Source organism: Rhinolophus sinicus, linkage group LG17, assembly GCF_036562045.2.
Source record: "Rhinolophus sinicus isolate RSC01 linkage group LG17, ASM3656204v1, whole genome shotgun sequence".
NCBI lineage: Eukaryota > Metazoa > Chordata > Mammalia > Chiroptera > Rhinolophidae > Rhinolophus > Rhinolophus sinicus.
In genome coordinates, this window is record NC_133766.1 from 1,087,675 (window position 1) to 1,102,993 (window position 15,319).

Consider the following 15,319-nt stretch of genomic DNA (forward strand, 5'->3'; position numbering starts at 1 on the left):
GAATTTGCTGCGGGCCAATTAACAATGGATCACGGGCCGCAGTTTGGACGCCCCTGCTCTAGAGTGAACCTGTGTTTGGTTACCTAGGACTTTGCTAGGGAAGAATGGAAGCGTGTTAAGGGAGATACCTGTATATAAAATACAAGACACGACCACGTCAGCATTTCCTCTGCGCCCGCTGCACTGCGTGCACCCTCATTTAATCCTGGCTGGTGCAGGAGTCTTGATGTTTCCGTGTCACAGATCGGGGAACGAAACCTAGTGGTTATCCAACGTCACAAAGATTTAAATGACAGCTAGTTTTTAATCCCAATTCTGTCTGAACTCAATGCCCCTTACACAGTATTATCTTGTTAACATTTCTAAAATGATTCTAATGGGGGTTGCCCCAATTTACAAGGATCTGATTTTCCAATAATAATACTGCACCATGGATGGCATTTATGTGGGAGGGGTTTCAGTGGCAGAAACGTCATCAGTTTGATAAGTGTAGGTGGTGAGTCTGATCTTCCAATAAACTGTATCTTAGAATGGACCCACTGCACACGTAATCGGACAATTTTTAAACACTCGACCGCCCCTAAAACTTGCAACCGAGAGAGTTAGGAACAGTCTTCAGCACCCAATAAAGAATAAGCTCACAAAAGTCAGGGAGCTGGTCCAGGGTGACCTGCTGTGATGGGGAAAACCAGGACTGGACTCGTATCTTTTGATTCAAAACCCCAGTGTTCTTCTTCCCGAACCATGAATACACCTCCAGCATCAGGGTTGGGAGAAAGCAACCGTGACAGAGCGATGCCACTTTAGAGGTCGGCAGAGACAGCAGCCTGCACGGCAGTGCAGCCTCGCGCCGTGATGGAGGCCAGACAGAAACGCAGACCCGCCGGGCGCGCCTGCACCCACCCATGTCCCGGTCATTTGTTTATTTTCAGTTGAGTTAACTCTTCGTAAGGTTTCACAGTGAGAGGAGCAATTACAAACCAGTGACCTACAAACCCAATTAGGCTCACAGACGAGTTTTGGGTAGACAACACAATGTTTTACTTTTTTCCGCAGCTTTTTTTGATATATAATTGACGTATCGCATTTAATAAGCTTAGGGCATAAAATGTGATTATATATATATATATATATACACACATAATTAACACACTAGGGTTAGTTAACACCTCCATCATCTGACGTAACTGCCTTTCTTCTTTTCTGGTGGTGGCAAGAACATTTAAGATTGACACTCAGTAACTTTCAAGTAGATAACACAGTCCTGTTAACCATAGTTACCAGAAGTTACCCATCTTATAACTCAAAGTCGGTGCCTTTTAACTAACATCTCCCCATTTCTCCCAACTGCAGCCCCTGGTAACCAGCATTCTCCTCTGTTTCTGAGTTTGGCTTTTGTTTTTTTTTTAGATTCCACATGTACGTGAGTCCAGGCAGCGTCTGTCTTTCTCCGGATCCTACAGTTGTTCTGTTTAAAAATTTTGAGGACCCTCCAGCACAGCAGCACAGTAAAAGAAACAACGAGAAGAATGAGAAGGCAATCTACAGAATAGGAAACAATGTTTGCAAATCATCTCTATGATAAGGGGTTAATATCCAAGATGTGTAAGAAACTCATACAACTCAACAGAAAATAAAAATCGGACTGAAAAGGGGCAGAAGACCTGAACAGATATTTCTCCAAAGAGGACGCACAGGTGGCCCCAGGGACATGAGAAGATGCTAGACGTCACTTGTCACCGGGGAAATGCACATCGAAACCACAGCAAGATGTCACCTCGCAGGTCAGATGCATGTATCCTCTAGGCCAGCAAGAGGAGGTGCTCAGACCACGCTTGGTAAACAACCAAGCCAATATTTACAACAGCCCACAGATCCCAGGCTCTTTGAGAGATGGGAGGTCAAGTCCATGCCTGAGGAGCTTACAGGCCAGGTAACCGTGGGGAAGTGTGGAAAGTGCTTGACCGGAGGGCTGGCCAGCACTGGCTGAGGGCGGCAGCCTGGTGTCCAGAGTGGGGACAGGACCAGCCCCTCCCTGCCCCACTCCCCAGCCTTAGACAGACCCCAATGTCTAACAAGTCCAGAAGAAGCATTTCTCTGCATGTGGGCACCTCCGTCGCTGAAACCCATTAATTTTAAGCTTTAACACCCTTGGTCGGAAATAGCTCCAAACCGTATGGGGAAGTAAGAAAAGCAGAAGGTTGGCCGCAGTCACAGGAAGATATTAATAGTCCCCTTCACGCGGCTCCCTTTCTCCCCTTGCCTGCACCCTGCCCCCAACCCACCACCGAAATAAATGTTTTCCAGGAACCTACAACAAGGGATTTGAAAGTAAATCAAAACCTGGATACAGGGCAACGACAAAGGACAGGGCTGCCACTTGCGAGTGTCAGGCAGCGAAGGGGACCTTCTTACATTATTCACAGTCCCCAGAAAGGTAGGGCCTTGCTGTGCAGACAAAGCCCCCAGCTTCTTAATTGCCAGGGCGGTACCCCCACTGCTGAGCTTTCCGGGCATGTGCAGGCAGGAGAGGGTTAACTCAGTCCTCGTTCACTCACTCTCTCTCTTTTTTCTAGGAGAGCTTTTGGCCAAGGGGACGACGGGTTAGTGCGCCCTCCCGGTCTCTGCATTATGTCCAGGTGGCATGACGTGTGAACAGACGAAGGACCGAAATCACCGAGGAAATCGCTCCGTCGGAGCCCAGATCACGACGCCTGCCAGTGACCCAGCGACCCCAGTGCTATCTGTCAACTTGTCCTCCCAGCGACTTTTCACCCCATGCTCTGTGGCTGCTACTCCAGGAAATAAAAGAGAGTAAAAAAGTCAGGGGCTGGAGGGGGGGAGGAGAGAGGGCGGAAGCAGGATGAAATACTGCGTAGACCAAGGCCTGGGTTAGTCGGCTTAGCTGTGGGTGGCGCCTGTGCAGTAAGCCCAGAGCGTTTTCAGACCCCACACCCGGGTGTCCCACTCTCTGCTGAAACTCTCCGCCCTCAGGAAACCCCACGGGGGCCGCAGGCCCTGGTCCCCCAACAAAGACCAGGTCTGCTGTGTCCACTGAGGATGGAGATGACCCCCTTCTCCAAACTCTTTCCACAAAACCTGTTTGGCCTTTGCTTGGGTTCTTGATGAGTTCAAAAGCGTCAGTGCCAGAGCCAGGCTGCTTATTTTGGGGTGGGAGGTGGCATTGGAGAGATGAGAGAAGGGATGGAAACAGACACTGCAGGTATTACAATGCTGACCACTCAGGTGAAGAGCCTGGCCGGCAGCAGAGGCAGATGGAGACTTTGGATGGGGACGAAAGATGGGGTGACTGTTCCCCAAATGCACTAGGTTGACCTAAGTGACGTCGGATAAATGTCCTAACCTTTCTTTGCCTCAGTTTTTTCACTGGTGCAATGAGGACCGGAGACCCGACCTGACAGTGTGATTGTAAGGGGTGCACGTGGCACTAACGTAACGTTCTCAGGAGAGAACATCTGGGACGTGCTCTCAAGGCACGCTCCTGTCCCTGCTCCCCCAGATTGAGTCTGAACTTCTTACGGCACTGAAACCTCAGCACGGCACCCCTGCCTCCCAGACCTGCCGCTTCCTCTCAGTCCTGACTTTGCTTCTGAAGTTCCTGTCGGAAAAGTCCATTCTCTCCAGCCTGTTTTCTGAAGGCCTCAAACAGTTACCAATGAACAGACTGAAATACCCTTTTTCTGTCACCTTCTCCAGGCGGAGCTAAGCGCTCCAGCTGCTTAGCTTCCTCTGCAGGGGAAGGACTATTACCTAGACTTTCTGGATGAAAAAACTGAGGCTCAGGGTAGATGAGTGGTTCTTCCCACAAGCGCACAGCTCGACACAGGAGACGAAGGTGGGACACAAACACAGGTGTCCCAGGCCCTCTGAGCGTTCCCCTCATCTCCCCGTCCCCCTTTGGGGTAACCCACGAAGAACTGCCCTGGAAAGAATCGCCTTTAACAGCTGGGGGACCTGGGTTCCATTCTGTCACTGGGCCGAGTGCTCACTTCGGGGGGGGGGGGGGTTGAGCAGGGAGAGTCCTCTGTCCTCCTTGGAAAAATGAAAACACGAGCCCTTTCCCTCTGCTCTGATACTTGGTGATTTCGCCTTCACCTGACACAAATGGGCAGTGACTTCAGACGGGCTTGCCTTTGGGGCTGGCACCTTTTCTTTGTCTTTTCTGAGTTCTCTGCTTATTCTCAGTCTTAAATGAGGGGCCCCTCATTTAAGTGTCTCCCCAGGACCAGCCTCTCTGGGCAGACACTCCTGAGCCAGGTCCTGTCCATGATCTCACCTAATTTCATAGAACCACTTCCACGGCTGCTCTGATATTCACCCCCTGCCCCCCCCCTTACAACACACTCGGCCTCAGGTCACTCCCTCCAAAGCCACTTCACACCGGGGTGTTTATCTGGCTCAAAGGATCAGTGCAGAGACCTTTGTTTTTCCCAGTGAATTCCAATGGCCTCCTGATCAGATAACAGGCAATCTGTGTCCTGTCACTCTCCATTCCTGCGCTCTCAATCACGCTCCCCTCTCAGGACCCAGAGATAATATTAATTACAACTTCTAATTTAAAGGGGGCTCCTGCCTGAAGGTCTCGGTGCAGAGAAAGGGTTTCTTTGTTAAGGAAGGAAGAGCCACTCCTGATTAAGTCACAGTGCCCTGGAGTGACTGGGGCGCTGGCCACACTGGGTCCAGGAGGTGTCACACAGCCAGGTGACAGGAGGGGCACACAGGGGCACACTGTGGGCAGAGACGCTACCAAATCTAAGGTTTCCTGAAATGTCTTCCAGACCATTCCAACCACAAGTAGCGTCCTCGGAGCATCTAGAACTTGTCCCTTACGGCCACTCTTGCCCTTTGTCATCGTCTTCAACGATACTACAGCAGGCGGGACCTGAGCAGAGAGACCCCTGAATCAAGTCCTTGTTGAATTATGTGACTTCCAGCCTTTCACTCAACGTCTCTGAATCTCAAGTTTAGTCGTTTTCCATATTTAAAATGAAGATGATAAAATTTGAAGCTCTTAGGTTGCGTAAACATGGTGTGAAGCTACGGCTTATTGTCTCATAGGTTTTGACCTTCCCTGAGGTCGCTGGTGCATGAATGTATTACCCGTCCGGGGAGCCCAAGTTTCATGCCGTCTTCAAAGAAAAAGTTAACACACGTGGCTATTGCTCAAGGGGTCTATAGTGTTTTCATTAGTAACCGGCTGGTTGGGACATGAGAACCATGGGACTTTCCAGACTTGTCCACGCCTGGGACAAACTGGCTAGAAATACAAGAGAACTAGGGATTTCTTTCCTCCCTGTTTTCTTTTTCATCAATGCCCCCCCCCCTTTGGTGCGTTCCCTTCCTGCTCCCTCCAGGGAAGGCCACTGAGATGTCACCTTCCCCTCTACTTCCCGTGCCTTTCTACCTGTCAAAACAGGTAGGGGCACGTTAGGGAGCTGAAGGGGGCAAAATGCTTCACAGCAAAGGGTTAATGGAGTAGTCATAAAAACGTGTTACCTCTACATGCAAGAAAACCAATTATGTACTAAACTCTTTCCACCAAAGGATAACCAGCGACCTTTATTTTCATAGAGTTTAGCTCATTTCATTCTCATCAAAGTCTATGAGAGGCTTCCAGGTCCACGGGACAACGGCAGCAGCCTAAACAAGAAAGTTTCCACACATCCTCAGAAAAGCCCCCAACACGCAAAACAGAACCCAAGCCAGGCGGGCAAGGAGAGCAAATGAAATCACCCACATCTTGCTTTGCAACGTCACATAAACATAAAGAACTTCACAAACTTTAATTGACAACGAATTGGAAAAACAAGTGGGGAGTGCAGAGTGGACGATGAGGCAGAATGCAACCCGAGAATACAATTTAAAGCTGACAGCGGAGCAGGCAAAACGAAGTAAGGGACAAAGAGACGGGCCATTATGGAATGGCGTTAGTGTGAGGAAACAACTTGGCCATAAATACAAGCCTTCCTAAAGAAGGAAAGAAATACAAAACAACACGTCCCTCTCTCCAGTCCCCCCCCCCAGAAAAAGAGGTCATATCGTGCAAGTCACTTTATCGTGAAACTATTCAATGAACACGGTGAAAGAATCGATAGAGCTGAAATGAAACATACCAGTCATGCTAATAAATCAGCTTAACTCAGACACTGAGAGGGAACATGTTTCGAATGGGCGCACACAGTGAAGCCGACTCGTCAGGATGCAGACACACCTCCAACAAGGTGGCCGAGAGAGCCCGAAAATGGAGGGCCTGGACCAGGCCAAGGGAAACGGAGGGAGAGCGGGCCGTGGTCCTGCTATCGGACAAGGTGGGGTTCAGGGGAAAGAGAGATAAACAGAACACTTTCTGCAGGCAAAGGCCACGTCCCAGCGAAGAGGGGTGGAGCCCTTCCATGCATCAGACGCCTCCCTAACCCGGAACCACAGGAAACACGAGGAGACAGAGCTACAAGCACCAGGGGCCCTAGCGCACAATGCCCAGCCTGAGAAAGGACAAGTGCAAACGAAATAAATGAGGAGAAAGAGGACGCAAGCAACATAACACGTGCGGGTCCATTTGCACCCCGATGATAGGGAATAAATCTTACTTCCTATGCACACAGGATATTTATGAAAATCCATCAATTCACCACATTTGGGTCTCAATAAAAATTCAAGAAATTACACAAAGTGGCAATAATACAAAGAGTCTCTGGTTATTATGCGAAAATGGATTTAAATGAGGAAACGCAAACCCATATCAAAGACATTGGAAAAATAATGATTAAAATTATTATGTATCAGAATCTGTATTTTTATACAATTAAAGCAATGATCAGATAAAATTTTATGATCATATATATATCAATAAAAATGAACAGTGAAAGCACATGAATTAAATACTTAACCCCCTAATTTGGAAAACAGAATAATTCAGTTAATAAAGAGAACAAAAGAGAGGAAATAGTAAGAATAAAAGCAGAAATTAATGAAGTAGAAAAGAGAAAAAAATAGCCATCCCAATAAGTAAATATTGGGTTACAAAATTAAAAAAAAAAAATCACTAACTAAACCAAATTAAGTAAAAAAGGTAAAACTGTTGTGAGAAGTGCGTGAGAAGAGAAAGCACAAACACAAGATTAAAAATGACCAAGGAAAATAAGCACTGAAACCAAGCAGATTTCACTAATGCAAAAGTGGACAGTTATCTAGGAAAACATGCTATGCCAAAACGAATTCCAGTAATACACACCAATTTTTATAGAAGAAATGAGGAAAGTTACCAAAGAGTTACTTCCCACTCCTTCGTCTCAAAAAAAACCCCAGCAAGTTAAAAGTATTTCAGAGGGGAATTCTACGGAAATTCCAAAACCCAGGTCATCCTATTTGTACAAAAGCATAAAAAAAGAAGGAAACCTTTCAAACCCCTCCAGCAAAAAGAATGTGACATTAATAACAAAACTTGATTTAAAAATTTCTTTCCTCAAATCTACAGGCAGGGCTCACTTACAAATATCAATACAATCGTTCAAAAGAAATATTTCCACAGTGCCCCACAGCACATCAAGATAATATATCAAAACAAAGTAAAGTTTATGCCAGAAACGCAAGACAGATTAATATTAGGGAGCCCATTAATATATTCGCCATATTATTAGGTCTATGAAAGAACCCCGTGTTCATTTTCAGACACGCTGAAAAGCATTTGCAACATTTAAGTCGTATTCCCAATAAAAGCACATAATGAAAGTAATCAATGGATATGTCCTTAAAATAGTAAAATATTTATAACTCACCCAAAAGCTGGCCTCCATTCAGTGGAAAAACACCGAACTCCCCTCTCTGAAGTTTGGCACCGGGCGACGACGGTCCGTTCATTATCATTCACTGCAGAACTGGAGCTTTCAGGTCACACATTCTGATGAAAGTACAAAATTAGAGGCAGGAATTAAAGAGGATAAGTTAAAAACACCTCTATTTTCAGACGATACGATATGACTGTACATCTTGAAAACTCTCAAGAATTCAGAGAAATACAATACAAATAATTTAAAAACTAGTAAAATTGCAGAATACTAAATTAATGTAATATTTAAAAATATCAATCGTCTTCATACCCCACATTAACAGAATGAAGCACAGAAACCACACAATCATCGTAACTGATGCAGAAAAAGCACTTAACAAGATGCTACACGCTTTCGTGATAAAAGCCATCAGCTCCTCACAAGGAGTTCACACCCAGATTATACAGAGAAGTTATAACTCAACGAGAAAAAATCAAGTATTAAAAAAATGGGCAAAGGTCTTGAATAGATATGTCTCCAAAGGTGAAACGCAGACATAGGAAAAGGTGCTCACCATCACTAATCACCAGAAAAATGCAAATTAAAACCACAATGAAATACCACTTTCCCCCATGAGGATGGTGATTCTAAACAGAACAAAACAAGCCCAGAACACAAATAAAAGCAGAAGATAACAAGTGTTGACAGGGATGAGAACTTGGAAGCCTTGGCTGCCGCTGGTGGAATTGTGAAATGGTGCAACTGCTAAACTGCTATGGCAAACAGGATGGTGCTTCCTTGAACAATTAAAAGTGGACTTACACATCATCTAACAATCCCACTTCTGAGTAACTATCTGAACAAAAAAAGAAAGCAGTGTCTTGAAGAGACATCTGCACACACATGTTCGTAGCAGAACTATTCAGTGTTCAAGAGGTGGAAATAACACAAACGTCTACTGAGAGAGGAATGAATAAACAAAATGTGATCCATACATCCCATGGAATACTATGCAGTCTTAAAAAGGAAGGAAATTCTATCACATACTACAACATGGAGGAACTCTGAGGACATTGTAAGTGAAATGAGCCAGTGACAAAAGGACAAGTACCAAGTACCGTAGGATTGCACTTAGATGAGGCAGGAGTCAGCTTCATGGAGACAGAGGGAGACTGGTGATTGGCAGGGGTTGGGGGAGGGGCAAAGGGGAATTGTTGACTGGGCACCGAGTTTCAATTCTGCAAGATGGCAAGGGTTCAAAGATCAGTTTCACAACAGTGTAAATATACTGAACACCGCTAGAGTACACACTTATAAAGGCCTAAGATGGCATATTTTATACGTATTTTTAACCATAATAAAAATATCAATAGTCTTCATATAAACATAATAACATTATTAGAAGATATAGCAGAAGGACAAGGAAAAAAAGATAAAATACCAAGAGTAAACTTAATAAAAATAGTCCAAAACTGTTTTGAGGAGGACATTAAAACGTTTATGCAGGACACAGAAGCACGACTGAACAAATGACGAATGAACCATGCTCTCTCCCAGGGCACGTGAACTTCACAGAAATGACGCTTCTCCCTAGTTATAGATGAAACTAATTCTAACCAAAACAAGACAAGCTGACTTTACATTTAATATGGAAAAATAAATAAGCAATGATCGCCAAGAATATCATGCACAGGATGACCGATGACCGAGGGCCAACCCCAGCTGATAAAAAATGTGCTAAACAGATGAAAATAAAGACCGCATGGCACGTGAATGGATAGATGGACGATGAAACAACAGGGAAAGTGCAGAACCAGATCCTGGAACGAGACAATGAAGGTAACTTATCATTTAATAAAAGATAAAAGATAAAAAGATAAAAGTGAAGCAGAGAGCTAAATTGACCAAAATCCTAAGTATTAGGAAATGTGGGTAAACGCTTCTATAAACCCAGAATAGAGGAAGCCTTTCTGAATGTGATGGAAGTTCAGGAAAGGACCGAGAGGCAGTGACCCTCTGCAGCAGTGGACACACGCGGGGCCCAAATGTTCGTGTCGGGACATGTTCCCACTCAGGAACCCAGGCTCCCGGGGAAACAGAAGATTCCAGGACCAGATCAGGGAAAGTACGAAGGGGACATTTTATTTTTTGGAGAAAAAAAGAAAAACAAAAACAAAGAGGCACTCAAAAGGGGCCAAGTCCAAAATCACAGAAGTCACCCCCAAACCTCCCCACCTGCTCTCCACCCAGGCCAAACTGGGGAAATCTAAACATAAAAAGAATTACAAGTCTAATCGGCCATAAATAACTGAAAAATAAGAAAAACCTGGGAGTCCACTGTGACCGCCCCCCCCCCCGACCCCGCTCTGTCCAACATCCCTCCCCTCCACTCAAAAGTCAGAAAGATTGATTTACAATGTACATGTCACTTTTCCCCCGAAAACTCAGCAATTTATTTCCATTTGTTCTTAACATGGAAAACGCTTATGATGGTCTCTAAGCTCCTATGGCCTGGGTCTCGTTTGCCTGCAGCTTTATCTCATATTCTCTCCCCCCCTCCATCCCTCTCCCCTCCGGCTCTCTCTCTCTCTCTCTCTCTCTCTCTGTCTCTCTCTCTCTGTCTCTGTCTCTCTCTCTCTCTCTCTCTCTGTCTCACTGTGCTCTCACCACACTCCATTCCCTTCCTCCACACATCAAGTCTTTGTTACCTGGGGATTCTGTGTCTCATTTATTTGCTGTGTGACGTTTATAACAATCTTCCATTATCTTGTTCTCTCTGTTTTTACGTAACCTGCCTCTCCCATGAGAATATACATTTCAAAAGGGCAGGAAAGTCTGCCTTTTTCCAGTGTTACAGTCCAGGCCCTGCGACAGTGACGGGCTCGAGGTGAGTTTCCCTGAATAAACGAACGGCGCACAAATGATTGATGAATAAGTGAGTGGGGCAACCCTTCCGACGTCCAGTTCCTGGCTCTGTCTATGAAAGGTTTCTGTTTTTCCTTCTTTCTGTTTGGTTCTTCTCTATGTGCCATAAATGCTGTCTATATGGGTCATTCTGCACACGCTGTGCTTCCATACACTTACGCATGAAAGCCTTCCACAAGCCGTCCATGAAATTATGTATGTCACTGTGTGTGTGTACAAGGCAAACACGGGAAAGGTCCTTAGAAATCCCACCTAATCCTCACGTCGTACAGAAAAGGAGACTGAGGCCGCCATATTGTATAAACTGCCCAAGGTCACACAGCTAATCACCGATACACCTGAAATTACAACCCGGATCTCCCCCTTTCCAGTCCCTTTCCGTTCTCTCTATTAGTCTCTCCCCTAACCCTCAGCGCCCTAGCTCTCGCCAACACGCCCGGGGGACCTGTGAGGAGACCGTGCAGGTGGAATGAAAGTCGGGTGGAGTCTCAGGTCCTCAGGCCCCGGATTTCTGGGCCGCGTGTCTGAAACCACTCGTGTGCCATCCAAGTGAGACTGGCTCTCAGGGCATCTTAGGAGGCTGGATGCCAGCACGGCCCCCAGTGTGTGCGTTCACAGTCTACTGCTCCCTGAGAACCACTCTGCCAACTGTGGGGACGGAAAAATCACTCCCGGAATCCCACGGCAACCATTGCCGAATTTCCCATGTTTGTTCACATGATAAATGTACAGCCATCATCTATTTTTAAACTCTTGGAGCCTCATTGACTCAAACGAACAGGAAAGCCCTGTCAGGGCCATTCTGTGTTATGAAAAAGTGAGGGTGGGGCTACTGCTTTTCTTTAAATAGTTGAAAAGTTTTAAGGTTGCTTTTTACACAAGAACTGTGCAGCTCCTTGGAATGGAATGGCCTTGCCTCCCTCGTACATGAGGCCCGCTGCTGAGGCCGAGATGCTAAATCTTAATTGTGGAAGCCCCGAGGCCTGGATGTATGGGAGTCTAAGCGAAGGTTTAGGAAGCCACACCGGCCCCACAGGCACGGGCCGTACAGGGGACACACCCGTGTTCCGGGAGGCTGTTCACACGGGTCTGCAAAACCCTCTTCATCCCGTCCTGCTGTGCTTCCTTCCTCGCCATCTCCGCTTAGCATTCACTTCTCCAGCTGCTGTGGAATGTCTGTTCTTCATTCTGAAGGATTCAAAGATGGACAAAAACCTCTACCCCTTCCATTAAGAAGCAATTGAAGAGACATGTAACCACCCGATATCTGTGTGATTTGTCTGAACCCTTTGTCTGACCACATGGGCGTGGGACACTCATTGGAGTAACCAGACAGCAAGCCAGGCTGGCTTGAGCAGGGAGGGGGTCCGTTTTCACTGTCCACATTCTAGAATAGAGAAGTGTCGTGCAGGGTCTCTAGTCCCGCTCCCCGCACAAGAACGCAGGATATGGTGAGGCCAGAAAGGAACACACACGGAGCGATAGATGGGGGAGTCACACCCCTATAGTCTCGCTGGAGGCTGGGTTGGAGACACAGGAAGCAGGAGCCACACAATCCGCAACTTGCCGTCTGCTACTCTGCAAACCAACCAACCAACCAACCAACCAACCAACCAACCAACCAACCAACCAACCAACCCACCCACCCCTAACTGCAATCTGCACTTCTCTGCCAACCAACAACTAATCCCCTAGCTTAGCCACAGCAGTTGTGTCAGTGGCTAATGGCTAACCGGTAACAGCTGATGGCCAATCAGTCACAGCTGATGGCCATCCACTACCTGAGCCAGCACCTTTCCATGTGAGGCCGAGAGCCTGGAAACCGCTCTCTGGGACTCTGTCCCCACAAGAAGACATGTGGCGGAGAAGCAAAACTGCCCCCACTGTGTAATGTGGGTGAGAAATGAGCCTTCACTGCTGGAACCACTGACACAGAAGGCTGTTTAATCTAGAGAAAGCTGAATGGTGCTCGGGGTGGTCTGTCTCCTAACATCCAGGCTGATCCTGACCCCACTAAACAGAAGAAATGATGGTAACTGAAAACCAGTCTTTGCACTACCAGCATCTATCCTATAGATAAATGAAGAGAAAAAGTGCAAGTGACCTTCTCTCTAGAACCCACAGAACCTAATGCAGGGCCAACGCAGCCTAAGCCGGGACGTCCAGGGAACGCACTTAACATTCAGAAGGCAGAAGCCGCATGCCAGGAATGCACCTCAGGTGTCTGCAATACCGTTGATGTTTCAGGCTAGTCAACACATCAGTCATTTCAGTGCTTTTTTTGCCCCCCAAATCATTATGGTTTTGCATTTGACACATTTCTTCTCAATTAAATATGTCAAAATTACTCTGAAAATGGTTAAAATGTTTCATTCACTTGGTAGAGGAGCATAATCAGAATATTAACATAAAAGGACATTTTATTTTGAAGTTGAATAAATCACTTGTAGTTCCTTTAATAAAAATTAAGTTGGCAGCATCTGCCTTCATATTAGGTTGGATTTTCTAATATTCACCTTGGAAGCAAATCGTGCTGACGGGATTTCACATTCCAAGACCAGTTCCAGCGCGGGCAGAGACGCGGCGGACGCCTTCGGGTACTTTAGCTGAATTCACCGTTATGCACACAGGACAGCTGATTTCTCTCAGTGGCCCTTCACAGGATATGAGGCCAGTTATGGTCCTCCTTGTGGGGAGGCGGGTCAGAGGCGGGGTCTGTGCAGTGGTGTAACCACAGCCACGCAAGTGAGGGACAAGCTCGGGGAGAAGAATGACTTACCAGTTCATTCCGGCAGCTTTTCCATTCGCAAGAGATTCACCAAAACAGTCTAATAAGACTAAAAAACGTTGTGGACCACTTGGAATTTGTTGATTTGGTTTTGGGTTTTCTCTACTTCTTCCCTCTCTCCCTACCCCTGGAGTTGCTAAGTCACAGCTCCCTAAAGGATATACTAAGCGTTCTTCACAAATGAGCACACTGGACAATTCAATTAACCAGGAACAGGAAAAGTCCTTGACACAGCCCTGCCTCGGCTGCACTGCTCTCGCAGGTTCTGTCTCGACTGCCCAAATCCTTCCTCACCCAAGGGAATTGCCAAGCCATACGTAGACATCTGGGGTCCATCGAGGGGGCTCAGCTCATGACCCTACAGAGCCTCGTCCAGACGCGGGCGCTTCTTGTTTTGCACACGCACACACCCTGCTTACACACAAAGGGCCCTGAGGGTTACTCTTTCCAGTGAGAGAAGGCCGAATCAGTGAAGGAATGAATGACGTTGATCAGAAGGAATGAATGAGTAAGCAGTTCCTGGCTTCTCCGGCCTGGTGGAACCCCAGAACTGACTACATTTGACTCTTCAGTGTTACGTTTACCACGTGTCCGACCTTCCAATTCTCTACTAGCCTCTACCAAACACAAGCCGTTCTGTCCAGTTGAGGTATTTCATTAATTCGGTGGCGGGTGGATGGTGTAGCATGTACCCCTGCAAACTAACGCTCCTTGACTGTCGTTAGGCACACGCTTTAAGTCAGGTTTTCCTTCCTTCCGAGTTGGGGCTAAGATGACAAGGACAGAAAAAGGCTAGAAGGTAGTGGTGAGTTCTCCCTTCACAAACATCCCAAGCGATTTCGTACCCGTAGAATGTTTTCCCTTTATACCAGATAATTGACAGAAAGAGACTGAAGCCCAGGAAATAAGTTTTTCTCAGAGTAACAACTAGAACACACGTGTTCTAATACCTTCTCTACTCAGCTTTATCATGTTCCGATGTAAAAAAATAGTCTTGCTTCTAATTGAATTACTTTCCAGGCTATTAACTTTTGCTTAGTTTAAAAAAATCTGAGTGCCTACTATGCACAAAACATGTTTGGAGGCCTTTGGATGGTTCAAGGCTGCACAACACAGATAGATTCCTTCCTTGGAGGGGCTTCCCGCAAGTTAGGAAGGCCGCACCACTGTGGCACTGCCGTGGCGGAAGTCGGAATACATGGGAGCTATTATTAGTATACAGACAGCGCGAGCCACGCGTGTTCAGAGGGGCAAGACTCATAGTGCTGGGTGGAGATAGTACGTTTCAGAGAAAAAGTGCCTTGGCCCTAAAGACAACCAACGACCAGATTTTAAAAATGGGCAAAAGATCTGAATAGCCACCTCACCAAAAATATACAGATGGCAAATAAGCACATGAAAAGATGCTCCACGTCATATGTCATCAGGGAAATGGGAATTAAAACAATGAGACACCATCACATGCCTATTAGAAAGGCCAGAACCCAGAACACCGACACCACCACCAAATGCTGGCAAGGACTCGGAGCCACGGGAACCCTCCGTCACTGCTGGTGGGGACGCAAATGGTGCGGCCACTTTGGAGACAGTTCGGCTGTTTCTTCCAGAACTAACACACTCTTACTGTACGAACCAGCACGCATACTCCTTGGTTTTCTCCCAAAGGAGCTGAAATCGTCTGTCCACACACATGGTCATAGAAACTTCACTCATAACTGCCTCTGACTAGGTGATGGATAAGCAAACTGTGATACAATGAAACATTATTCAGTGCTAAGAAGAAGTGGGCTATTGAGTCATGAAAAGACATGAAGGAAAC

General features: G+C 46.5%; 1 long non-coding RNA gene across 2 annotated transcripts in view; it reads right to left on the reverse strand.

The window, feature by feature from the left end:
* Window positions 1-15,319, reverse strand: part of LOC141569347 (uncharacterized) — a 447,021-nt gene that overhangs the window by 113,741 nt on the left and 317,961 nt on the right. For both annotated transcript variants that reach the window (XR_012492885.1, XR_012492884.1), the window contains exon 6: window positions 7,797-7,918. This is a non-coding gene — a long non-coding RNA (uncharacterized LOC141569347). The remainder of the gene's footprint in view (window positions 1-7,796; window positions 7,919-15,319) is intronic.